Below are 25,553 nucleotides of genomic sequence, written 5' to 3' on the forward strand. Positions count from 1 at the left end.
CACCTCAAAGCTGGGACAACAGCTGACATGTCTTCAATAGCTGTGGGTGGAATTGGGATCCGTTTGCGGCTATTAACTAGTTAAATGCCGCTGTCAAACTCTGACAGTGGCATTTAACAAGCGCTTCCGGCGATGCACGCATGGGTGACCCCGTCGCATGACACATGATCGGGGGTCATCGGTGCATTGGCATGAAAACCACAGGACTTTTTGAGACCTCTATGGTTGTTGATGCCGGATTACTGTGACCGCCATCCTGTGGTCGTGCTAAAAGCAATGCTGTAATTCTACTACATAGAGGTGATCTGAGCATATGTTGCAGAGCCAATCAAGTTGTGGCAACTTCTAGCCTCCCATGGAGGTTATTGAAGCATTTCAAAAGTAAAAAAAAAATATTTTTAAAAATATGAAAAAAATTAAAAAATAAAAGTTCAAATCACCCTCCTTTCGCCCCATTCAAAATAAAACAATAAAAATAAAATCAAACATAGACATATTTGGTATCTCCGTGTTCAGAATCGCCCGATCTACAGATAGGGCCAGAAATATTTGGACAGTGACACAAGTTTTGTTATTTTAGCTGTTTACAAAAACATGTTCAGAAATCCAATTATATATATAATATGTGCTGAAAGTGCACACTCCCAGCTGCAATATGATAGTTTCCACATCCAAATCGGAGAAAGGGTTTAGGAATCATAGCTCTGTAATGCATAGCATCCTCTTTTTCAAGGGACCAAAAGTAATTGGACAATGGACTCTAAGGGCTGCAATTAACTCTGAAGGCGTCTCCCTCGTTAACCTGTAATCAATGAAGTAGTTAAAAGGTCAGGGGTGGATTCCAGGTGTGTGGTTTTGCATTTGGAAGCTGTTGCTGTGAGCAGACAACATGCGGTCAAAGGAACTCTCAATTGAGGTGAAGCAGAACATCCTGAGGCTGAAAAAAAAGAAAAAATCCATCAGAGAGATAGCAGACATGCTTGGAGTAGCAAAATCAACAGTTGGGTACATTCTGAGAAAAAAGAAATTGACTGGTGAGCTTGGGAACTCAAAAAGGCCTGGGCGTCCACGGATGACAACAGTGGTGGATGATTGCCGCATACTTAATTTGGTGAAGAAGAACCCGTTCACAACATCAACTGAAGTCCAGAACACTCTCAGTGAAGTAGGTTTATCTGTTTCTAAGTCAACAGTAAAGAGAAAACTCCATGACAGTAAATACAAAGGGTTCACATCTAGATGCAAACCATTCATCAATACCAAAAACAGACAGGCCAGAGTTAAATTTGCAGAAAAACACCTCAAGAAGCCAGCTCAGCTCTGGAATAGTATTCTATGGACAGATGAGACAAAGATCAACCTGTACCAGAATGATGGGAAGAAAAAAGTTTGGAGAAGAAAGGGAACGGCACATGATCCAAGGCACACCACATCCTCTGTAAAACATGGTGGAGGCAACGTGATGGCAAGGGCATGCATGGCTTTCAATGGCACTGGGTCACTTGTGTTTATTGATGACATAAGAGCAGACAAGAGTAGCCGGATGAATTCTGAAGTGTACCGGGATATGCTTTCAGCCCAGATTCAGCCAAATGCTGCAAAGTTGATTGGACGGCGCTTCATAGTACAGATGGACAATGCCCCCAAGCATACAGCCAAAGCTACCCAGGAGTTCATGAGTGCCAAAAAGTGGAACATTCTGCAATGGCCAAGTCAATCTCCAGATCTAAACCCAATTGAGCATGCATTTCACTTGCTCAAATCCAGACTTAAGACAAAAAGACCCACAAACAAGCAAGACCTGAAGGCTGCGGCTGTAAAGGCCTGGCAAAGCATTAAGAAGGAGGAAACCCAGCGTTTGGTGATGTCCATGGGTTCCAGACTTAAGGCAGTGATTGCCTCCAAAGAATTTGCAATAAAATATTGAAAATAAAAATATTTTGTTTGGGTTATGTTTATTTGTCCAATTACTTTTGACCTCCTAAAATGTGGAGTGTTTGTAAAGAAATGTGTACAATTCCTACATTTTCTATCAGATATTTTTGTTCAACCCTTCAAATTAAACGTTACAATCTGCACTTGAATTCTGTTGTAGAGGTTTCATTTCAAATCCAATGTGGTGGCATGCAGAGCCCAACTCGCGAAAATTGTGTCACTGTCCAAATATTTCTGGCCCTAACTGTATCAATAAAAAAAGGATTAACCTGATTGCTAAATGGCGTAGTGACAAATAAAATCAAAATGCCAGAATTATGTTTTTTGGCCGCCGCGACATTGCATTAAAATGCAATAACGGGAGATGAAAAGATTGTATCTGCACAAAAATGGTATCATTAAAATTGTCAGATCAGCGTGACAAAAATAAACCCTCACCAAACCCAAAATCAAGAATAATGGAGACAGCACGGGTTTCGGAAAATGGTGCTTTTTTTTTTTTAGGAAACTTTAGAATTTTTTTTCCCCACTTAGATAACAAAGAACCTAGACATGTTTGCTGTCTATGAACTCGTAATTACCTTGAGAATCATATTGGTAGGTCAGTTTGAGCATTTAGTGAACATAGCAAAAAAGCCAAATAAAAAACAAGTGTGAGATTGCACTTTTTTTGCAATTTCACCGCCCATTTTCTGTTACACAACATGGTGAAACCAATGACATCGTTCAAAATACAACCCATCCCACAAAAAATAAGCCTACACATGACCATACTGATGGAAAAATAAAAAAGTTATGGCTCTAGAAATAAGGGGAGCGAAAAACGAAAACGCAAAACCGAAAAAAGGTCCAGTCATGAAGTGGTTTTAAACCAGTTATTCATACTGTACAAAATAATTAATAAATAACATGTCTCTTCTGTCTACTCTACATCTGCATCATTTTTCAAACTTCGTTTGTTAGGATGTCAGAAGGGTTAAAGATTTTGAAGCAATTTCTCATTTTTCTATTTAACACAGCTATTCCAAATTTAATGTGCTCTGAGGAGCCTATATATTGGAAATTACCCCAAAGTGATAACATTTTAAAAACTGTACCCCTGAAATACGTCAAAATGCTGCCAGCAATATTTTTTAACCCTTCAGGTGTTAATGGAATGAAACAAAAATTTAAATTTTCCTCTAAAATGTTGTTTTAGCCTCAGTTTTTTCACTATTAGGCCTGTCCAACACGTCCAGATAATTCCGGTACCGGAAAAATCAGTACCGGAGTTATCCGTGTCCGTGTGTCCGTGAGCCCACGTAGGCCATCCGTGTGGCCTCCCTATTGGAGGTGGAGCCGCATATTCATGACTGTAATGGGCGGCACCAGGGGAAGGTGCGGCACGGAGAGGACGCTGCGAGGGAGACAGGTGAGTATTTTATTAACAGCGGGCGGGCGCACAGGGGGTGGGAGGGGGTAGGGGACAGGGATCTTTATTTTAAACACGAAAAAAAACAAAAAGGATTTTTCATATCTTCTCTCCAGCGAACGAGAGAAGATATGAATGGCGGCTTCAGCACCACGTGGGGGGGACAGCGCTTACTGTAGCGCTGTCTCCTGCATGACACACAGACTGCACACGGACAGCGTCCGTGTGCGGTACGTGTTTTACACGGACCCATTGAATTTAATGTGTCCGTGTAATCCGTGCGCTCCCAAGAACACTGACTTTTCTCCGTGTTTTGCACACGGACACACAGTCCGTGAAAACACGCTGACATGTGCAGAGACACATTGATTTCAATGTAAAAAGATTCAAGCGTTAAAGTAACAGCGCTCCATCCAGCTGTATAATCCAAAATGATAAATTTATTTAGCCATATAACAGCAACGTTTCGACCCTGTGGGTCTTTGTCAAGCATACAGTAAAGTGCACAGGTCCAGCTTTAAATAGCGTGTGTGCCACACAGGGCACCAATCACCATCAAGCCACCCACCACCCATCGATGAATACATTACAATATAAAAAACAGACATCCAACATATCCATAATAAAAGTCCCCAACCGCCAATGCTATCATTATACATTTCCAATAAATAATCCCCACACAATGATGATTCACATAGAATAACCTCGGCATCTCAAGCAATCGGGTTCCAGCATTGGGGTCGTCATGGCAACATCCACCAATCCATGTAGGTCCATGTGGATTTTGTAAACATAGCAGAGCCAATGGATTTCCATCTTCAAGTAGCACCACAAATCTTCCTGCCGCCAATCACTGTCTCCCAAACAAGTGACCTCCATCTAAACTATACACTGACCCGTATCAACCTCAAGAGCTTCCGATGTCATCACCAGAAGTCCGATACTGCTGTCTGGAGCCCAGTGACGTGGCACCCAGGGCACGCATGTGCACCGCTACCCGGAAGAATCCACCTCACGTGACCGTGCCGGGGACTGTTATGGACCTGGTGGTTAGGAGCACCCGGAACAACCTGATGGTTAAACTCACACAGGACAAGCTCTGGGAAGTGTGAGCTCTGCTGACCGCAACCCCTAATCCTATCACACAACTAGAAATAGCCGTGGAGTGTACCTAACACGACCTAGACGCCTCTTCACAGCCTAAGAGATAACTAGCCCTAAAGATAGAAAATAAAGCCTACCTTGCCTCAGAGAAATTCCCCAAAGGAAAAGGCAGCCTCCCACATATATTGACTGTGAGTTAAGATGAAAGTCACAAACACAGAAATGAAACAGGTGTCAGCAAAGGGAGGCCAGACTTACTAAACAGACTAAGGATAGGAAAGGTATCTTTGCGGTCAGCACAAAAAACTACAAAAGACCACGCAGAGTATGCAAAAAGACCTCCGCACTGACTCACGGTGCGGAGGTGCCACTCTGCATCCCAGAGCTTCCAGCTAGCAAGGCAAAATCATGATAGCCAACTGGACAAGGAAACAATGAACAAATAATTAACTAGCAGGGTCTTAGCTTCTGCTGGAGTAGACAGGTCACCAGAAAGATCCTAGAGCGAACTGAACCAGTACAAGAACATTGACAGCTAGCATGGAGTAACGATCTGAGTGGAGTTAAATAGAACAGCCAGCCAAAGAATAAGCTATGTCACCTGTGGAAGGAACCTCAGAAGCAGCAGCTCCACTCACAGCCACCAGAGGGAGTCCATGGACAGAACTCGCCGAAGTACCATTCATGACCACAGGAGGGAGTTTGAAAACAGAATTCACAACAGGGAACCAACCAATGGCAGCGTACATCTACCGCCCATCAGCCGCAGTGCACTGAGCAAACCAGAAGCGGTCACCTAGGCAACCAAGATGCATAAGACGTCACTGCTACAGCTGGTTACATCTACAGAGAAAAAACCTGAAGATCAGTTTATACATAAAGCACCTCCGCATTAAAATAAATATATTCAATTATATATGCACGACAGTCAGGGAACATAAAAGAAGGAGCCAAAAACTGGCATCACATCAGTCATATGATCATATGTAAGAATTACTTCATTATATATCCACGACAGTCAAAGAGCATAGGAAGTAGGGCCAAACAGACATTACATCAATCATGTGTTATAATGTACACTATATTTCATAACATACATGCGACAATCCAAAGGGCATAAAGAGGAGGGCCAAGATTTATATCAATCGCATATTCGTATATACTACATTGTATCATATACATGCAACAGTCGAGGGGCACAAGGAGGGGAGCCAAATGAGACCTCACATTATTCATGTATTTGTGCATACACAGCTCTAAGACGTCCCATCCTTCTGACAGCCGACTGTAGCAGTAATGGCCTAAGATCTAGAGGAAAAGAAAAAAAGAGGGGAGGAAAGAAATAAAGAAACATAAAAAAACAACCAACCAGCAGAGGAGACAATAAAAACAAATACCCACGACGATGCCCCCACAGACCCTACCAAACACAAGTATGTAACTTGAAATCGATATTTAAACCTTTCGGTTGTAAAGACCCCAAGGTGTAAATCCACCGAAGCTCCTTTTTTTTGAGAATTTGTAACCTGTTCCCACCCCATCTCAGTGCTGGGACGCTGTCAATGACCCTAAATCTTAATTGATTCACTGAATGTCTATTTTCCACAAAATGTTTTGGGACTGGTAGCTCTGTAAGCCCCGTTCTCACCATGCTCTTGTGTTTACTAATGCGTGCCTTCACTTCCATGGTTGTTTCACCTACATAGGTGAGTCCACACGGGCACACAATCATATACACAACGTAGCTCGAAGCACAGGTGTACCTTTCTTTTAGAAAAATCTTCTTTCCAGTATGCGGATGGTAAAAAAACTCCCCTTTTAACATATTGATACAACATGCACAACCTAAACACGGGAAATTCCTGTGTTTGGCTGTGCTCATGGTACTCTGGGTCATGGTTTTAGAGGCCCCAATATCAGACTTCACTAATCTGTCTCTAAAACTACGTCCCCTTCTGAAAGACATCATGGGGTGTATCTCATAATTAGGGACAGACGGTAGACCACGCTGTAATAGGGTCCAATGTCTCCTGAGTATATTGCCAATGCGATTACTCGCTGCATTATAAGTTGACACGAAAGAAATCCGGTCACATGTTGATCTAACATGAGTCTTGTTGCGAATACTGACACGGGAGCAACTCACAGCCTTATCCTTATATCTGGCCACCTCCTTAGCAGGGTATCCCCTTGCGATGAATTTTGCACACATCTCATTGAGTCGTAAGTCCACTCGCTCCTCATCAGACACTATCCTCCTCACCCTTAATAACTGGCTCCATGGAAGGGAACTTACCATTCTCTTCGGGTGATTGCTGTCAAAGGCCAACAGACCATTTCTATCAGTTTCCTTAACAAAAATATCGGTACCCAATTTGTTACCATGCTTATAAACCAAAGTGTCAAGGAATTGTATCTGTGTCGTTGAGTATGTCAGAGTGAACTGTAATTCCAGATATATCTGGTTCAAGACCCTATGGAAGTCCTCTAGCTCCTCAGAGCCCCCCTCCCATACCAGAAAAATGTCATCGATATATCGCCACCAGGCTCTGACGTGGCGCCAGAGGATGGATTTGTACACAAGCCTGTCCTCGAGTTTCAATATCAATCCTGAACTTCATCAGGTTTTCCTTCATCTTAGTTCTCAAAGGGCCCCAGTCCTGTCCTGTCAGCTGGGCCTTCACCTGGTCCTGAACTGGTCCTGAACTGGAGTCGAATCACTGGAGGACCAGGTGAAGGCCCAGCTGACAGCACAGGACTGGGGCACTTTGAGAACTAAGATGGAGGAGAACCTGATGAAGTTCAGGAGTGATATTGAAACCACCAAAATTACTAAATGGTTCCGTGATGCAGAGGACTATAAGGTGGGCCGTGTTTTCTCTTGGCAGATGGGTCCTAATCAACACCCTAACAGTGGGAACAGGAGAGTTAATGGGTCTAAAAGACGGAGAAGACCTCAAGAAAGAAAGCAATCGAATTTTGGCTTCACCACTGCAGATTCGCAGTCTACTGATGATTCCAATACAGGGGGGTCCAGGAAGGTCCATCATCATTTTTTAGGCAAGGAGAAGGTGGACAAAACTACACCCGGACACGCGGTCGGAGAGGGGGCCGCAAACATAAGAAGTGGAGGGACATCTCGGGAACAACGGACAGGAAGGAACACCACAATGAAGACGAGGAATATGAAGGACAACTAAGAGACAGTAAGGAGTTGGTGGTTAACATTTTGTCTATTGTCTTATCTGATATTGAGATAAAGGTTCTATCCAAGGGATTGTCGTTTTGCCCATCAAATAGCCCTGACTGGTTTGCGTTGGAGGGCGATTTACAAGCTTTTTTCATGAGATTGAGACTATCCACTTATTTCTCTGAAAAAACTGAGATTCCTAGTAATGCTGCAGATATGATGGAAAAGGGTTTTAGCTTAAAGGGGGTGGGACTTTATTGTAGGAGCAACTTCCAACCACATAAAAGGAATCATTTTGTTGAGTCATACATTGAACTTGTACAAAGGGATATTGAGAAAATGAAGAAAGACTTTAAATCGGCTTCAGCTCAAAATTTGACATCTGCTGAGAGGAAGACCCTTAATGCTTTGACTGATAATACTTTAATAACAATAAAACCATCCGACAAGGGTGGGGCGGTGGTAATAATGGACAGCTCTAAATATAGGGTGGAGATCTTGCGGCAATTGAATGATGGGGCAGTATATGAGAGACTGTCATGTAACCCGACTCTTCGTTTCCAGAGGGAATTACAGCTTGTGGTCAGTGACTCCCTAGCCATGGGACTCATTGACCACAAGCTGTCTGAATATTTGATCGTTGAAGCTCCGGTGGTTCCTGTACTGTATGTATTACCAAAAATACATAAGGACTTATACAATCCCCCGGGGCGACCGATCGTCTCGGTGAGAGGCTCCCTCTTCAATAAAACTGCAATTTTTTTGGACCGGGTATTGAGGCCGTATGCTACATCAGCACGGTCATATATCCGAGATACTAGCGACTTCCTGAACAAAATTGATGATTTAACTATTTCTGAGACAACCTTCTTGGCTTCATTTGACGTGGTGTCATTGTACACGTCTATTGAGCATGACAAAGGGCTGGAGGCTGTTTCGCATGTGCTATCAGGCTCTGACGTTGCCCCGAAGTGTGCACGGCATGTCCTCACATTGCTTGAATTCATCCTCAGGTGGAATTTTTTTCTGTTTGGGGATGAGTTTTTCTTGCAATTGAGGGGTACCGCCATGGGGTCCAATGTGGCCCCCACTTATGCTAACATCTATATGGCGGTACTCGAGGACAGGTTTGTGTACAAATCCATCCTCTGGCGCCACGTCAGAGCCTGGTGGCGATATATCGATGACATTGTTCTGGTATGGGAGGGGGGCTCTGAGGAGCTAGAGGACTTCCATAGGGTCTTGAACCAGATATATCCGGAATTACAGTTCACTCTGACATACTAAACGACACAGATACAATTCCTTGACAGTTTGGTTTATAAGCATGGTAACAAATTGGGTACCGATATTTTTGTTAAGGAAACTGATAGAAATGGTCTGTTGGCCTTTGACAGCAATCACCCGAGGAGAATGGTAAGTTCCCTTCCGTGGAGCCAGTTACTAAGGGTGAGGAGGATAGTGTCTGATGAGGAGCGAGTGGACTTACGACTCAATGAGATGTGTGCAAAATTCATCGCAAGGGGATACCCTGCTAAGGAGGTGGCCAGATATAAGGATAAGGCTGTGAGTTGCTCCCGTGTCAGTATTCATAACAAGACTCATGTTAGATCAACATGTGACCAGATTCCTTTCGTGTTAACTTATAATGCAGCGAGTAATCGCATTGGCAATATACTCAGGAGACATTGGACCCTATTACAGCGTGGTCTACCGTCTGTCCCTAATTTTGAGATACACCCCATGATGTCTTTCAGAAGGGGACATAATTTTAGAGACAGATTAGTGAAGTCTGATATTGCGGCCTCTAAAACCATGACCCAGAGTACCCTGAGCACAGCCAAACACGGGAATTTCCCGTGTTTAGGTTGTGCATGTTGTAACAATATGTTAAAAGGGGAGTTTTTTTACCATCCGCATATTGGAAAGAAGATTTTTCTAAAAGAAAGGTACACCTGTGCTTCGAGCTACGTTGTGTATGTGATTGTGTGCCCGTGTGGACTCATCTATGTAGGCGAAACAACCATGGAAGTGAGGGCACGCATTAGTAAACACAAGAGCACGGTGAGAACGGGGCTTACAGAGCTACCGGTCCCCAAACATTTTGTGGAAAATAGACATTCAGTTAATCAATTAAGATTTAGGGTCATTGACAGCGTCCCAGCACTGAGAAGGGGTGGGAACAGGTTACAAATTCTCAAGAAAAAGGAGCTTCGGTGGATTTACACCTTGGGTTCTTTACAACCGAAAGGTTTAAATTTTGATTTCAATTTACATACTTGTGTTTGGTAGGGTCTGTGGGGGCATCGTCGTGGGTATTTGTTTTTATTGTCTCCTCTGCTTGTTGGTTGTTTTTTTATGTTTCTTTATTTCTTTCCTCCCCTCTTTTTCTTTTCCTCTGGATCTTAGGCCATTACTGCTACAGTCGGCTGTCAGAAGGATGGGACATCTTAGAGCTGTGTATGCACGAATACATGAATAATGTGAGGTCTCATTTGGCTCCCCTCCTTGTGCCCCTCGACTGTTGCATGTATATGATGCAATGTAGTATATACGAATATGCGATTGATGTAAATCTTGGCCCTCCTCTTTATGCCCTTTGGATTGTCGCATGTATGTTATGAAATATAGTGTGCATTGTAACACATGATTGATGTAATGTCTGTTTGGCCCTCCTTCCTATGCTCTTTGACTATCGCAGATATATAATGATATGAAGTATTTCTTACATATGATCATATGACTGATGTGATGCCAGTTTTTGGCTCCTTCTTTTATGTTCCCTGACTGTCGTGCATATATAATTGAATATATTTATTTTAATGCGGAGTTGCTTTATGTATAAACTGATCTTCAAGTTTTTTCTCTGTAGATGTAACCAACTGTAGCAGTGACGTCTTATGCATCTTGGTTGCCTAGGTGACCGCTTCTGGCTTGCTCCGTGTGCTGCGGCTGATGGGCGGTAGATGTACGCTGCCATTTGTTGGTCCCCGCCACGGTCACGTGAGGTGGATTCTTCCGGGTAGCGGTGCGCATGCGTGCCCTGGGTGCCGCGTCACTGGGCTCCAGACAGCAGTAATGGACTCCTGGTGATGATGTCGGAAGATCTTGAGGTTGATACGGGTCAGTGTATAGGTTAGATGGGGGTCACTTGTTGTTTGGGAGACAGTGATTGGTGGCAGGAAGATTTGTGGTGCTACTTGAAGATGGAAATCCATTGGCTCTGCTATGTTTACAAAATCCACATGGACCTACATGGATTGGTGGATGTTGCCATGACGACCCCGATGCTGGTACCCGATTGCTTGAGATGCCGAGGTTATTCTATGTGAATCATCATTGTGTGGGGATTATTTATTGGAAATGTATAATGATAGCATTGGCGGTTGGGGACTTTTATTATGGATATGTTGGATGTCTGTTTTTTACATTGTAATGTATTCATCGATGGGTGGTGGGTGGCTTGATGGTGATTGGTGCCCTGTATGGCACACACTATTTAAAGCTGGACCTGTGCACTTTACTGTATGCTTGACAAAGACCCACAGAGTCGAAACATTGCTGTTATATGGCTAAATAAATTTATCTTTTTGGATTATACACCTGGATGGAGCGCTGTTACTTTATCGCTTGAAACATTGATTTCAATGTGTCTATGTGAGTCAGTGTCTCCGGTACGTGAGGAAACTGTCACCTCACGTACCAGAGCCACTGACGTGTGAAACCGGCCTTACAAGGAATAACACAAGAAAATGGGCCCCACAATTTGTTACTCAGTTTCCATCATTTTTACCATGGGTCACAGTCACATCAGTGTTCTGACTGACGGTTACTAGTGGTAACATTACCTCCAATCAGAACTGCCACACCAGTGTTTCTCACTCTGTCACACATATGACAGCATTGGAAACACCTGATATGAAAAACGCTATAGAAAAGGCAAACAAAGATTAATCAAATCCACAGCAAATCCACAGCAAATCTGCAATTTTTTTTATACCTTTGCTTTTGCTGTGAATTTGACTGACTCAACTGAAGTCAATAGCTGAAAACGTGGCAAAAACGCACAAAGAATTTGCATGCTGCAGATTTAACCCCTTCACCCTGAAGACTGTTTCACCTTCCTCACAAGGCCAATTTTTTAAATTCTGACCAATTTATGAGGTCATAACTAGTGATGAGCAAATTTGGTCAGAAAATGATTACCAAGCATAAATTTGGCACGAATATGTCACATTTGGATTCATGATCAGAAACACGAGCAAATTCTTTTTAAATTGGAAAAAATCGGTAACAATCTGTAAAAGTGTGGGAAAATATTTGCATTGTCACAAAAGTATCTTCAGCACACTATATAAATGATAATGGTGGTGTATCATGAGCGTTTGGCTTGTGTTTGATGGGGTGTTGCAGAGCTCAGAGGCGCGGCATTCTTGGAAACAGTCTTTTTTTCCTAACTTTGTGTATGCACATTGCGGCTAGCCAATCAGGGCACAGGAAACACCCACAATGCCCTGACACAGCGGCTCGTGTCATTGGTTGCTGAAATCACATGGCCCTCTCCATATAATTAGCGGACATCTGGTTTTAGCACCATTTTGACACTGTAACAGCACAGAGAAGCTGCTCCTTATGCTGGCACTGTTAGTAGCAAGATTTTAGCTAGTTAGCTCGGTGGTTGTATATGAGTTAGGGTACCGTCACACAGTGCAATTTTGATCGCTACGACGGCACGATTCGTGACGTTCGAGCGATATAGTTACGAGATCGCAGTGTCTGACACGCTCCTGCGATCAGGGACCCCGCTGAGAATCGTACGTCGTAGCAGATCGTTTGAAACTTTCTTTCGTCGTCTAGTGTCCCGCTGTGGCGGCATGATTGCATGGTGTAACATATATCGTATACGATGTGCGCATAGTAACCAACGGCTTCTACATCGCACATATGTCATGAAATTATCGCTCCAGCGTCGTAGATTGCAAAGTGTGACAGCAGTCTACGACGCTGGAGCGATATTGTTACGACGCTGGAGCGTCACGGATCGTACCGTCGTAGCGATGGAAATTGCACTGTGTGACGGTACCCTAAGGGTACCGTCACACAGTGGCATTTTGATCGCTACGACGGCACGATTTGTGACGTTCCAGCGATATATCCGTGACGTTCCAGCGATCTCGCTGTGTCTGACACGCTCCTGCGATCAGGGACCCCGCTGAGAATCGTACGTCGTAGCAGATCGTTTGAAACTTTCTTTTGTCATCTAGTGTCCCGCTGTGGCGGCATGATCGCATGGTGTAACAAAGATGTGCACGATATTGTATACGATGTGCACATAGTAACCAACGGCTTCTACATCGCACATACGTCATGAAATTATCGCTCCAGCGTCGTACATTGCAAAGTGTGACAGCAATCTACGATGCTGGAGCGATATTGTTACGATGCTGGAGCGTCACGGATCGTGCCGTCGTAGCGATCAAAATGCCACTGTGTGACGGTACCCTTAGATCATGTAGCTAGCTAGTGTCTAGTGTGGTCATAAACTCCTGCACAGTATGTAAAAAATAAATAAATGATAAAAAAAGACATGGGGTCTCCTCTATTCTTCATAATCAGTGAAGCTAATGCTAATAAATGCTTTCAACTTTAACTTATTTATTTAAATAATTTAAAACCGCATGGTGAGCAGTGCACTCTATTTTGATAACTAGCCAAGATGAAGTTGACAGCTGGGGATGCCTGTAATTTTTGGCAGACTTTGCACTGTGTGCAGAGCTTTTATGAGTGTAGGGAGACACAACTATACTTTGTTCAGAATATTTGAATGAGGTACTACAGTTGATGCCTTCAAATGAGTATTGATGATCCTGCTTGTAATATTTGAAAGCTTTGCACTTTGCAGAACCTTTGAGTGTAGGAGTACCACAACTATACTGTGTTCACAATATTTGAATGGTGTATGGATGACCCTGCTTGTAATTTTTGGCAAGCTGTGCGCTTAGTGTATAGCCTTTATGAGTCTAGTAGTACTACTACATGACAATTTGAATAAAATGTGTATAAGGCCCTCCTTTATGTCTATTACAGGGTGTATCTGAGTCCCTCTACCATCACATTTTTGGAAGCTCTTGCTTCCTTCATAAATTACACTGAAATTTGTAATTTTTTAATAAAAATTTCAATTTTAGTTTACTTAACTTATTATCTTGTAAATGCTTTTTATATGTTGCCTTATATACAAGTCATTATACAGGAAATAATATTTACTCTAAACTCCAATTTAAACTAAAAATAAACGTGTGACACTATAGTTCTCAGCAGCGATCTGGGAGTCAGAGATGCTTCCAGGGGTCTTCCCCATACTGTTCTCCTTCCATTTAACACTTTTTTTTCATTCATTTCAACATTTTCACTGCCCTCCAGACCTTCTTGTGGGGTCTGCTGAACAAATGCTTGGATTTCCTGTGGACTCCCATGATACTCGTTACTTAAAACGAGCAACTGAGCATTAGGAATAAAACTGCAACATTCATTATAAAAAAATACATTTGTGTATGTAGCTGAAATACATGCTATCGGGTACTCTGTAGACAGCAGCACTTATAAATCACAAATATTGTTACAGATTATTGTTTTGTACCACTAGTAATGATCACCAGCAGTTTAACAGAGTATGCCTCTGAATGGAATTACAAATACTAGCTATGGATTTGTTGGGTGCGGGTTTGAAAAAATATAAAGAAAATTGTTTTTAACCCCTTCATGACCTTGGGATTTTTCATTTTTCCGTGTTTGTTTTTCACTCCCCTCCTTCCCAGAGCCATAACTTTTTTATTTTTCCGTCAATTTGGCCATGTGACGGCTTATTTTTTGCAGGACGAGTTGTACTTTTGAACGACATCATTGGTTTTAGCATGTCGTGTACTAGAAAACAGGAAAAAAATTCCAAGTGCGGTGAAATTGCAAAAAAAAGTGCAATCCCACACTTGTTTTTTGCTTGGCTTTTTTGCTAGGTTCACTAAATGCTAAAACTGACCTGACATTATGATTCTCCAGGTCAGTACAAGTTCATAGACATCTAACATAACTAGGTTATTTTTTACCTAAGTGGTGAAAAAAAATTCCAAACTTTGCTAAAAAAAAAAAATTAAATTGTGCCCTTTTCCGATACCCGTAGCGTCTCCAATTTTTCATGATCTGGGGTCGGTTGAGGGCTTATTTTTTGCGAGCCAAGATGACGTTTTTAACGATAGCATATTGGTGCAGATACATTCTTTTTATCGCCCGTTATTGCATTTTAATGCAATGTCGCAGCGACCAAAAAACGTAATTCTGGCGTTTCGAATTTTTTTCTCGCTACGCTGTTTAGCGATCAGGTTATTGCTTTTTTTATTTTATAGATCGGGCGATTCTGAGCACAGCGATACCAAATATGTGTAGATTTGATTTTTTTTATTGATTTATTTTGATTGGGGCGAAAGGGGGGTGATTTAAACTTTTATATTATTTTAATTTTTTTCACATTTTTTTTAACTTTTTTTTTACTTTTGCCATGCTTCAATAGCCTCCATGAGAGGCTAGAGGCAGGCACAGCACGATCGCCTCTGCTACATAGCAGCGATCTGCTGTTCGCTGCTATGTATCAGAAAATCAGGGTGGCGCTCAAAGCTACCGGCGATCAGTAACCATAGAGGTCTCAAGGACCTCTATGGTTACAATACTGAAGCATCGCCGACCCCCGATCATATGACGGGGGTCGGCAATGCCGTCATTTCCAGCAACCTGGCCGGATGCGGTAGTTAAATGCCGCTGTCTGCGTTTGATAGCGGCATTTAACTAGTTAATAGGCTCGGGCAGATCGCGATTATGCTCACACCTATTACGGGCACATGTCAGCTGTTCAAAACAGCTGACATGTCCCGGCTTTGATGCGGGCTCACCGCCGGAGCCCGGCATCAAAGCAGGGGATCTGACCTCGGACGTACTAGCCCGTCCGAGGTCAGAAAGGGGTTAAGTATGTTAGTGTATTGTAATAAAAGCCTGCAACATACAGCAAACACCTCTAATACAATAATACCTGCTAAGAGAACCATTTACCCCTTTCTGACATTTGACATACTATCCCGTCGAGGTGGTATGGGCCCGTATCACCACCGATGGGATAGTACGTCATCACTAGTGTTGAGCATTCCGATACCGCAAGTATCGGGTATCGGCCGATAATTGCGGTATCGGAATTCCGATACCGAGATCCGATACTTTTGTGGTATCGGGTATCGATATCGGTTCCATAGGGATGTGTAAAATAAAGAATTAAAATAAAAAATATTGATATATTCACCTCTCCGGCGGCCCCTGGACATCACGCTGGTAACCGGCAGGCTTCTTTGTTTAAAATGAGCGCCTTTAGGACCTGCGAATGACGTCGCGGCTTCTGATTGGTCGCGTGCCGCTCATGTGACCGCCACGCGACCAATCAGAAGCCGCAACGTCATTCTCATTCACTAAACTCCTAATTCTAGGAATTAAGGACCTGCGAATGACGTCGCGGCTTCTGATTGGTCGCGTGGAGGTCACATAAGCGGCACGCGACCAATCAGAAGCCGCGACGTCATTCGCAGGTCCTAAAGGCGCTCATTTTAAACAAAGAAGCCTGCCGGTTACCAGCGTGATGTCCAGGGGCCGCCGGAGAGGTGAATATATCAATATTTTTTATTTTAATTCTTTATTTTACACATCCCTATGGATCCCAGGGCCTGAAGGAGAGTTCCCTCTCCTTCAGACCCTGGGAACCATCAGAATACCTTCCGATACTTGGTGTCCCATTGACTTGTATTGGTATCGGATATCGGTATCGGCGATATCCGATATTTTTCGGGTATCGGCCGATACTATCCGATACCGATACTTTCAAGTATCGGACGGTATCGCTCAACACTAGTCATCACCGATCAACCGCGCTCACCGGGGGAGAGCGGCCAATCGAGGCCTGGTGTCAGCTGAATATCACAGCTGACATCCGGCACTATGTGCCAGGAGCGGTCACGGACTGCTCCTGGCACATTAACCCCTGGAACACTGCGATCAAACATGATCGCAGCGTTCTGGCAGCATAGGGAAGCATTGTGCAGTGAGCAGGCTCCCTGTGTGTTTCCCTGAGACCATCGGAGCAACGCAATTCATGAATTGCTGCTTTTGGTCATTCTGCCTCACAAAAATCGGAATAAAAAGCGATCAAAAAGTGTCACATGCCCGAAAATGATACCAATAAAAACATCAATGCGTCCTGCAAAAAACAAGACCTCACATGACTCTGTGGACCAAAATATGGAAAAATTATAGCTCTCAAAATGTCGAGACGCAAAAACTATTTTTTGCAATAAAAAGCGTCTTTTAGTGTGTGACAGCTGCCAATCATAAAAATCCACTAAAAACTCCACTATAAATAGTAAATCAAACCAACTTTATCACCCCCTTAGTTAGGGAAAAATAATAAAACAAAAAAATGTATTTATTTACATGTTCCCATTAGGGTTAGGGTTAGGGTTGGGGCTAAGTTAGGGTTAGGGTTGGGGCTAAAATTAGGGTTGGGGTTAGGGTTGGGGCAAAAGTTAAGGTTAGGGCTAAAGTTATGGTTAGGGTTGGGGCTAAATTTAGGATTAGGGTTGGGGCTAAAGTTAGGGATGGAGCTAAAGTTAGGGATGGAGCTAAAGTACGGGTTAGGGTTTGGATTACATTTACGGTTGGGATGTGTCACGGTTAGGGGTGTGGTCAGGGTTATGGTTGGGATTAGGGTTAGGGTTCTCCCTTTTGGAGTTAGGGGTGTGGTTAGGGTTGGGATTAGGGTTAGGGGTGTGTAGGTTTAGGGATGTGTTGGGGTTAGGGGTATGGTTGGGATTAGGGTTAGGGGCGTGTTCGGGTTAGGGGTGTGGTTAGGGTTATGGTTAGGTTTGGGATTAGGGTTAGGGGTGTGTTTGGGTAAGGGTTTCAGTTAAAATTGTTTTTTTTTTACTGCTTAGGCAAATCAGGGGCTCTCCAAACGCGACATGGCTTCCGATCTCAATTCTAGCCAATTTTGTATTGAAAAGTCAAACGACCCTCCTTCCCTTCCAAGCTCTGCCATGCACAGAAACAGTGGTTTATCCCCACATATGGGGTATCAGCGTACTCAGGACAAATTGCTCAACGACTTTTGGGGTCCAATTTCTTCTCTTACCCTTGGGAAAATAAAGAATTGGGGGCGAAAAGATCATTTTTGTGAAAATAATATGATTTTTTATTTTTACGGCTCTACATTATAAACTTATGAGAAGCACTTGATGGGTCAAAGTGCTCACCACACATCTAGATACGTTCTTTAAGGGGTTTGCTTTCCAAAATGGTGTCACTTGTGGGGGTTTCATTGTCTAGGCACATCAGGGGCTCTCCAAATGCAACATGGCGTCCCATCTCAATTCCAGTCAATTTTGCATTGAAAAGTCAAACGGCACTCTTTTCCTTCCGAGCTCTGCCATGCGCCCAAACAGTGGTTTACCCTCACATATGTGGTATCAGCATACTCAGCACAAATTGTACAACAACTTTTGCGGTCCAATTCCTCCTGTTACTCTTGGTAAAGTAAAACAAATTGGGGCTGAAGTTAATTTTTTTGTGAAGAAAAGTTAAATGTTCATTTTTTGTTAAACATTCCAAAAATTCCTGTGAAACGCCTGAAGTGTTAATAAACTTCTTGAGGGGTGATGTTTTTAGAATGGTGTCACACTAGGGTATTTTCTCTCATATAGGCCCCTCAAAGTGACTTCAAATGTGATGTGGTGCTAGGGCTAGCGGAACGCACCTAGTAAATATAGATGTTTTATTGTTATAGATGCGTTCGCAGCCCGGGGTCCACCGTGCAGGAGAACCTGCTGCTTGCAAATGGCGGCACTATATGGCAGTATGAACTAGCTCTGTTATTTCACAGAGTAGCCGTGAAAGCAAAGCACTGCGCACTGTTACACTTCACAGAGGCACAGGCTAACTACTCAACTGTGAGCAGTCAGTGGTCATGCATGCACACAAAACTCCTCTCCTGAGGTACCAGCATTCTAGGGGCTTATTTCAGCCGGGTCCCTGAACACAATCTTACATGACCACACTGTCGCAAAGCACATAACTTAGAAAGATACTAGAGCATGGCCGTGCGGCCATGCGAGCTTTAAATATTTGCAGCAAGTACATGACCTTCCTAGAAGGACCAATCAGAGGCTGCCACAGAGCCTGAGCACCTACAGGACCTTCCTGAAGGACCAATGGATTTTGCTGCAGTATTTGAACATGTGACCCTCAATCTCCACTGAGAGATCTTACTCTGGGCATGCTCAGAATGAGAAAAGCAGGACTTAGTCCTAGAAACGTCTGCTCACCGCTGCCCAGCACTGGCTTCAATGGCAGGAGCAGGAAAAGCAGCAGTAACTCTTTGTACAGAGTCAGACTGAGCGCAGCGGAGATGACCCGATATTCCCCCTGTGCAGGGGCGGGAACTCGAGCCCTAACATGTGGTCCCTAAAAAAAATGGTGTTGTAAAAATGAGAAATTGCTGGTCAAATTTTAATTCTTATAACTCCCTAGCAAAAAAAAATGTGGTTCCAAAATTGTGCTGATGTAAAGTAGACATGTGGGAAATGTTACTTATTAAGTATTTTGTGTGATATATTTCTGTGATTTAAGGGAATAAAAATTCAAATTTGGAAAATTGTGAAATTTTCAAAATTTTTGCCAAATTTCCATTTTTTCACAAATAAATGCAGGTAATATCAAAGAAGTTTTACCAATATCATGAAGTACAATAGGTCTTGAGAAAACTTTGTCAGAATCATCAGGATCCGTTGAAGCGTTCCAGAGTTATAACCTCATAAAGGGACATTGGTCAGAATTGTAAAAATTGGCCCGGTCATTAATCTGCAAACCACCCTTGGGGGTAAAGGGGTTAAACAGAAATCACTGGTGGAATATTTCAACACTGCAAATGTATTTTGATAATGAAATAGTCGCGAGAGGACATAAAATTAAAAATATTCCACACATGTGCGTGATGTAGAATGTTTTATCAAATGGAGTGCTATACTCAGCAATTTTTCCCTGCAGCTGAAGCAATTCATTTTTTCCATATAAGAACTGGCTTTAGGTGATGTTAAAACAGACATTAAAAAAATAAACTCTTTTACAATTCACTACCAGATGAGAAATTAAAGAAATGGACAATAAGTTAAGAAAAATATTAGAAAATAGGAAATCATTATTAAATAATCAAAGAAATCTTAATATTTGAGAAATCTTTGGGACTATAAATCAAATACTGTTTATAAATGGAAAAAAGAGTAACATACTAATACACCAAAATCTATTCTTAAATCACAGATACAAACACCGTAATGGAAACACTCAATAGAGTCAGCTTTAGTTCAACAGATTTGGACTCATCTGATGGTCTCAGTGATGAAATAATTGTAAGATGTCCTTTAAGAACAACAAATACTGTATAATCCACGAACAACAAACAACCTTCAAAAAACGAATTATAAGAGCGGGACATAAACAGAAATAAAAGACATCCATTAGAAGATTTAGGTTTTTTTTTCGGATGTGGTTAATCTCTCCTCTTATACTGTCAATCAAGAACAAATTTCTGCTTTTTCAAAGTGGTAAGGTTTTTGTCTTAGCATTTTGATTAGTTTCAAATTTTACTGATTGTCAACAAATTTGTAAGATCTTTGACTGTTAAAACTCATTTCTTGCTAGATCCATTTGTGTCAGTGGGCCCAGTCCCCTTCTTCCCCTGACACTGCTATAATTACTTTGATGAAAAGGGCAGGTATGAAAATTAGTGACATCTTTTGACAGAATCGGATCGTTCCCAGACCACAGTCAATTCTGCAACCAATTTCTCCATCTGAAATCCTCATTTATATCCAGTCCAGTCTCGAGCCCCGAGCTTGGATAGATTTGATACAGATGGATTGAAAAAAATGTATACTTGTGAAAAAATTATTCTATATAATGCAATTTATATAAAAAAGGAGAGACCTTAAAACATCTCATGGGTAACAGTGATTTCATTATAAGAAAAGCAAAGGTAGATCTGTTCTTTTAATGCATAAAGAACATTATTGTCAATTAAATCATGATATGGTAAATGACAGTACCACTTGTAAAAAACTACAAGGTGATCCTACCCAAAAATTCAAAGCTGAATTAAAAAGAAAGCTAGGTGAAGGTATTTATATGAGAGTCCTTTCCAAAAAGGAATATGATTTTATTTTTGTGGACAATCCAATTGTACCAAATTTTTAATTTAGTACCCAAAGTCCACAAGGATCGGTTACCCACACCGTTGACACCCATAGTCTCTGATATAGGGTCCCTAAAGAAACACCTTTGTGAATGAGTAAACTCCTTATTGCAACCAATCATTGAAAAATGCTCAGGCTTTCTCAGAAATACAAAACATGTTATGTTTTCTAAACAGAATATGGTGTGAGAACAGAAATTTCTGTGGATAGTAATATTCAATCATTTTATTTATGTGTTCCACATGAGTTTCAAGCGCATAAGCAGTGTCCGATTTCATAAAAAAGTATACCATCTATGATGAAAATCTATGTACATTTCTAATTATGACTTTGAGGTACCTTTTATGCCATATATTTTTATGCTTGAAGGTTCATTTTATTTACAGTACTGAGGTTCCTCAATGGGTACAAAATACTCACCCTCTTTTGTAAATATTTTTGTGTCTTGGTGGGAAAACAGTTACGGTATATATTTGTGGAGGACACAAATTTTTTGATGTGATATGGCAGATACATTGACAACATCCTCATCATCTGGCTGTGTGGTGTGTCTGTCATACCGCACCTTGTTGACTACTTCAACCAATATCATTGTAATTTATTATTTACTTTTTTTTCAGGGATAAAGAGGAAGTATCCTTCCCATATTTAACCTTACATGGCTGATATAGACATTAAAATGATAAAATTGCATACTTACAGCACAAAAAAATTCTGTGAATACCATTTTAAGAGCAGACTCCTGTCACCCCAGAAACACTAAATTAGATATTTCCATGGGACAGATGATCCATGCAAAAAAAAAATTGCTCATAACAAGAGCAATATAATTAAGAGATAGAATTGACAACAGACTTCAAAAGAGGGATTATAAAAAATGAGCACTGAACAGAACTACTAAAGTAGTAGATAAAAAAACAATCACACCATGATTTGTTAACCACATATCGAGAGAGGAATAACATATCGGATAAAACCGTGTTTGCAACAACCTATGGTAAGGAATATACTCAATTTAATGGAATTATCAACAAAAACCTTCTCATGTTATATAGTGACAGTCAATGAAATCAAATTTTCTAGAAGGCAGTTTATTTTCAGCTAAAAAAAAACCTCCTACTTTTTCACAACTTTTATCTCCCAGGCAAATAGCAAGAGAAATGCATTGTCAAAGAACCTGGTTTACAATCATAGGTTTTCATAAATGCGGCATTGATAGATGCACACATTGTAAATATGCCAAACAAATTAAAGATATAAATCTAATCACATTCAATAAAAAGCATTTCATAAAACAATTCAATATTTGCAGTTACAAACGTGTAGTTTACTCTATTCAATGTATGGAATGCAATGCAAAATATGCTGGCTGCACCACTCGTAATGTCGTAAATTAAAACAGAGAAGTATTATTATTATTTACTAGATGGTGGCCCGATTCTAACGCATCGGGTATTCTAGAATATGCATGTCCACGTAGTATATTGCACAGTAACATAGTATATTGCCCAGTCATGTAGTATATTGCCCAGCTACGTAGTATATTGCCCAGTAACGTAGTATATTGCACAGCGACGTAGTATACAGCACAGACACGTAGTATATTGCCCAGCCATGTAGTATATTGCCCAGTCACGTAGTATATTGCCCAGCCACGTAGTATATTGCCCAGTCACGTAGTATATTGCCCAGTCACGTAGTATATTGCCCAGTCACGTAGTATATAGCCCAGCCACGTAGTATATTGCCCAGTCACGTAGTATATTGCCCAGCCACGTAGTATATTGCCCGGCCACGTATTATATTGCCCAGCCACGTAGTATATTGCCCAGCCATGTAGTATATTGCCCAGTCACGTAGTATATTGCCCAGCCATATAGTATATTGCCCAGTAACGTAGTATATTGCCCAGCGACGTAGTATACAGCACAGAGCCACGTAGCATACAGCACAGAGCCACGTAGTATATTGCCCAGCCACGTAGTATATTGCCCAGCCACGTAGTATATTGCCCAGCCATGTAGTATATTGCCCAGTCACGTAGTATATTGCCCAGCCATATAGTGTATTGCACAGTCACGTAGTATATTGCCCAGTCACGTAGTATATTGCCCAGCGACGTAGTATACAGCACAGAGCCACGTAATATACAGCACAGAGCCACGTAGTATATTGCCCAGCCACGTAGTATATTGCCCAGCTACTTCGTATACAGAAAAGAGCCACGTAGTATACTGCCCAGTCACATAGTATAGTCCCAGCCCACGCAGAATACAACAGTGGCCACGTAATATATAGCACAGCCCACGGAGTATATAACACTGCCTATGTAGTATACAGCACAGAGCCACGCGGTATGTAACACAGCCCACGTAGTATACAGCAGTGTGGGCACCATATCCCTGTTAAAAAAATAATTAAAATAAAAAATAGTTATATACTCACCTCCTGGGATCCAGCGGAGCTCCGGCGATAGGCGCGCGGCTGCCGCCATCTTCCGTTCCCAGGATGCATTGCAAAATTACCCAGATGACTTAGCGGTCTCGCGAGACCGCTAAGTCTTCTGAGTAATTTTGCAATGCATCGCCGGGAACGGAAGATGGTGGCCGGCACGAGCGGCTCAGCGAACAACGGAGGGCGAGTATAGCAGGTTTTTTGTTTTTTTTATTATTTTTAACATTACATTTTTTTACTATTGATGCCACATAGGCAGCATCAATAGTAAAAGGTTGGGGACACACAGGGTTAATAGCGGCGGTAACGGAGTGCGTTACCCGCGGCATAACGCAGTCCGTTACCACCGGCATTAACGCTGTGTGAGCGGTGAGTGGAGGGGAGTATGCGGGTGCTGGCCAATGACTGCAGGTAGTAAGGAGCGGCCATTTTCTTCTGGACTGTGCCCATCGCTGATTGGTCATGGCTGTTTTGCCGCGACCAATCAGTGACTTGGATTTCCAGGACAGACAGAGGCCGCGACCAATGAATATCCGTGACAGACAGACAGAACGACAGACAGACGGAAGTGACCCGTAGGCAATTATATTGTCACGCCGATAATGGCGATAAGGGCAGGATGGCGTACTGGGACCCGCACCTGTCCCTGCCACTATAATGGGGCCCTGGCTTTCCCTTATCTCAGGGGTACCTATGATGGTTAGGAGGCCTGAGCCGCCAGCGTATCCCTGTCTCCTGTGCAGGCCCTATCAGTGGCCCCCTCTTCCCCCTAGGGAGGTGGACTGCACCAGTGTATAAATACAACAATAAACAGGGTATACAGACAAGGTAACTTAAAGTTTCAAACTCACCAGATGCTCACACAACTACAGAGGAAACACAGAGATGGGAAGAGAAGGAAAATCTAGGAAGGAAAACAGGTTTAACATGCAACCAAAACAGCAGACACCAATCTCTGTAAATAAATCTCCATGCTCCAACACTACGCTCCTTCAACCTCCAAGCCAGGCAGCAGAACTGATCACTGACAATAGCTGTAGTCCAGGCTGGGTCTATATAGAGGAGGAGATTACAAAATCCATTTCAGCTGAGAGACCCAGCTCACAGCAACTCAGGAAGAAGGTTAACTCCTACGCTGCTGGCACAAAGCAGCCAGGTCACAATACAGGAGAAGAGCTTTTGTTCACTGTGTGTGAACGAGGGCCAGAGCGCTGCGGTTCTCTGGAACCTCTCTGTCGCGGTAGCCCCGTGACATATATAGTAGATTATAGCACTGTTTATTCCACGGCACTTTACTTGTGAAAAAGATTGTACATAACAAAAAACAAGTACAATAATCTTGAACAAAATGAGTCACTGACTGGTACAGGAGGAAAGATGACCCTGCTCGCAAGGGCTCACAATCTACAAAGTATGGGTGAGGAAACACAATAATCAAAAAACACGTTCTTATATCAACGGCCGAGAGCATAATTCAATGATTTAGCTCTCCCATAAATTAATAATGTACTTTGATAGGTGCGTTACTCCAACCAAAGCATATTGAAAACCAGAGAAAAGGAGTTTCCACGGTAGGTGAGAGTCTGATATGTTGGGATACAGGGTTCCAGAGTAGGGGAGATGCATGGGAAAAATGCTGTATGCCATTGTGGAAAGGGGAGATAAGAGGGGAGTAGAGATGGAGCTCTTGTGAGTAACGGCAAGTAAGTACCGGGAGACGAGGTCACAGATGTATGGAGGAGACAGGTTGTGGATGGCTTTGGGTAGAGTTTTGAATTGGAGTCTCTGTCCAATGGGGAGCCAGTGAAAGAAATAACAGAGAAGAGAGGCCAGAAAATGAAGTGGAGAAGGGTGGATTAGTCTGACAGCAGAGTTTAGGATAGTTTGGAGGGGTGTGAGAATGTTAGAAAGTAGGCCACAGAGCAGTAGCTTGCAGGAGTAGAGGAGAGAGATGATGACACATGCACTAGTGTTTTGCAGATTCTTGGGTGAGGAATGTGCAGATACATGAGATATTTTTGAGTTGGATTTGGCAGGAAGTGGAAAGGGCTTGGATGTGTGGTTTCAATGAGAGGTCATAGTCAGGGGTTACCGTGAGGCAGCCAGCTTGCGGGACTGGGGAGTGTGG

Source organism: Ranitomeya imitator, chromosome 1, assembly GCF_032444005.1.
Source record: "Ranitomeya imitator isolate aRanImi1 chromosome 1, aRanImi1.pri, whole genome shotgun sequence".
Lineage (NCBI taxonomy): Eukaryota > Metazoa > Chordata > Amphibia > Anura > Dendrobatidae > Ranitomeya > Ranitomeya imitator.